The sequence below is a fragment of the Pteropus alecto genome, unplaced genomic scaffold (genome assembly GCF_000325575.1).
Source record: "Pteropus alecto unplaced genomic scaffold, ASM32557v1 scaffold176, whole genome shotgun sequence".
Taxonomy (NCBI): Eukaryota; Metazoa; Chordata; class Mammalia; order Chiroptera; family Pteropodidae; genus Pteropus; species Pteropus alecto.
The window spans coordinates 66,463-69,644 of record NW_006438644.1 but is presented as its reverse complement, the minus strand read 5'-3'; the positions used below and the strand labels follow the sequence as shown (position 1 = coordinate 69,644).

At 37.3% G+C, this 3,182-nt stretch overlaps 1 pseudogene; it reads left to right on the top strand.

The window, feature by feature from the left end:
• Positions 1-1,992: 1,992 nt before the first annotated feature.
• On the top strand, positions 1,993-2,902 carry LOC112482861 (annotated as a pseudogene).
• Positions 2,903-3,182: the final 280 nt, after the last annotated feature.

Sequence of the window (3,182 nt, the reverse complement as noted above, 5' to 3'; positions counted from 1 at the left end):
CTGAGTTGTTGCAAGTCTTTGGTTAATTTCCAGAGTACTGAAAATGTTGTCACTTTTGGCCAATGTTCTTATTATTTTTATGAAGGAGAAAATTTCCCAAGTTCCTTTTCCATCACTCCAGAAGTACTTCTGCGTGTTGACATCTTGGTATTGATAGACAATCTTGCTATAAAAATCTACTGGCATAAAGCGCATACTTTCTAACAATTAGAATCAAAACCTATGGTTCCTTCACCAGAATGCCATAGTGATTTCGCTTTTCCTTTGATGTGAAATGACAGGTGGGAGTCGAGACCATCCTTAGGAAGGAGTTAAGTAATTTTAATGGCACATCCTTCCTCAACCATGCATCTCTTGTGAGAACAGAATGAGGAGTGCCTACTGACAGCTGAAAGACTGCCTCAGTTTAGAAATCTGAATTAGATAGTCCAAGGCTTTCAGTTCAACTGTCCAGAATAAATCTCCCATGTCATTAAATCTATTTCTGCTGGACAGATGTAGAATTTATCGCTCAAAATCTTTCCAAAAATGTCTTAGAGTGGAGAGATGCTTGTGTGTGATAAACATCAAGCTCAAATATGTTACTTGACATAATTTTAACCTTTGTCCAGAAACTTCCATTCACCTGACCAGAGAGGAACACAGACATAAGTGGTATCATTTCTGGGTAGAAATAGGTGGTGGAACCTGTGTGTAGTGGTTTATTTGTCTTCTGCTTTACTCCTAAGTACATTCTTTTCCACAGTTTATTTCTCACTGAAGTTCTCATCACAGAAGACACTTCAGTAACATTTCCCACATATTTTGACATTTTTTTTGAAAAAAGAAAAATGTTTCGTTCTATTAGGTTAATTCTACCCCAAGGTATTTGCATAAGTGGTGTGGATCTGGCCTTTGACGCTATCTTCCCGAATGATCTTTGATGACTCACTGAGGCATACTGTAGACACAGGGTCTCATTGAATCTTGTGCTATCTTTACCAAATCAAATCTGTAAAGTTCACTTGCAATTTAATATATTGTTTTTGAGTCATGTTGACATTTTGACTTCATAAGTGTAAACTGAAAGCTGAATTTACCGGAAATTTGTTTTTACAACATTTTCCAGATCCCTAATCTGCAGATGCTTTATAAAATTATGCAATTGCTTCTGAGGTAATGCTGCTGAGAATTTTTTAAAAAGAAATTTATCTCTAATATTTCTAAAGCATATGTGAAAATAAGACTATGTTCAATGGAAGCAGGAACTTATACAAAGCATGGTGTAAATTATTAGCATAGAATTCAGTGTTTTTAAAGGCAGGCAGAGAAAATAATCAAATGCTAGCAGAGTGACAATGGTTAGCATTGTTGAAAGAACTGGAAGAGAAGCTTTACTTTATTTCAAAGTTATAAACACTGTAAGTTTTTGGTACAGTAAGCATATATTTAAAAATCAATGCATATTATTTTAAATTAATAGAATCTTTGGGTATTTCGTAATAAATGACATTTTATTTTATAGTAACGTTGAAAGTTGAAATTTACCTAGAGGATGATTTTTATTAATGACTTAAATAGATTACAGTTAACTCTTGCTACTGAATAGGATCACAATATAATCAATTCCATCATTTCATTTTTACTAACCATTTAGCTGTATCCATGCATGTTGGCATTTCAAGGTAAACAAAATGGTTAAATAGAGGTGAAGAGGAACTTTGAGTACACTTATTTCACATATTTTAAGGTTACAAAGTTTCGGCAGCTACAAAAGGTATTTTGGGGAGGATAGGGTAACAGAAATTTGAGGATAAATAACTGGGTATTAAGTGATCTTAGGAGAGTATTATGAATTTTGTTAGGCATAAAAAATGTTATTGTGATTATGTAGAAACTGGTGTTTATTTTTCAGAGACAAATACTAACACATACAGAGGTGAGATACTGTAATTTCTGAGGGAAGCGCAGAGGCAGCCAGTGCAGCAAAATTGCTTCTGAGTGGAGCCGAAGATGGCCGGTTCTGAGTTCAAGCTGAATCAGCCACCAAGGATGGCATCTCCTCAGTGAAGTTCAACCCCAACATCGGTTTTTTCTGGTCCCCTCCTGAGACATGTCTGTGCATCTCCACCATGTGGCCGACCCCATGTGGCTCAAGGACCAGCACACAGGCTCTGTCCTGGACAGTGAGTTCTGGCATTGGGGGTTAGACCACCAATTAAAAATGCATGATTTGAACATCTTGTTGGAATTCGTGATGCCCCATCAGATGTGTTGAACATTGTCCAGATATGAATGCGGGGGTTACTGGGAGTTGGGAATAGACAGTTATAATTGTGGAATCCCAGAACTCCTTATAACTCTGGGACCTTCTCTCAGCCTGCAAAGGTAGAGTATATGCTGTCTAGCAAGCCGAAGTTTCAAAGTAGGACTTAGGGGTCATAAGCTTCTAGCTGCAGCACCATGAGTCCAGCCTAGAGTCCCAGACTGGATGCATATGAGCATTTCCAAACAAGCAAGGTTATGTATAAACTCAACTGAAGGCTGAGTGGCATTTGAGTACTTGGACCTAAGCCCAGAGGTACAAAAGAGGAAGCATGCCTTCAAGAGTCCCAGACTAAAAGAAAATAATTTTGAGTATACTTACCTAGTCAATGCCACTTTCTTTCACATTATCCACAATACATTTGCCACAGGTGGTTCTGATGGGTTTGCAAATATCTGGGATTCATTTAACAAAAAGGCACTTATGCCAGTTTCGTCAGTGCCTACAGCATCACGTCACCTACGTGATGTAGTAATGAGACTACCTTGCAATACCATCGTCATATGCGTATAAAATGGGTGACACAAAACAAGCTGAAGGTGGTGTATCATTATTCCCCAAGTGACAGATGCAGAAACAGAACTTAAGTCCATCTGATCATCTTGTGAAAGTGGTTTCTCTGTGGAAAGCTTTGTTTTGTTTCTTACAAATACATGCTTATCCCTTAAAGCAGGCATTATAGTCCTCGCAAACACAGTATTGTATGTGAATTTCTCAGTTTTATATCTTAGAAGAAACTTATCTGTGTGCTCTTTTCACACAGATAAGACTTTGTGGAGAGTGAGGAGTCTTTGTGTCTTTTGTGTCTGTGATTTACTCTAAAATACTTTAACAGAAGAAAACTAAAAGAAGCAAATATGGCAAAATGTTAACCTTT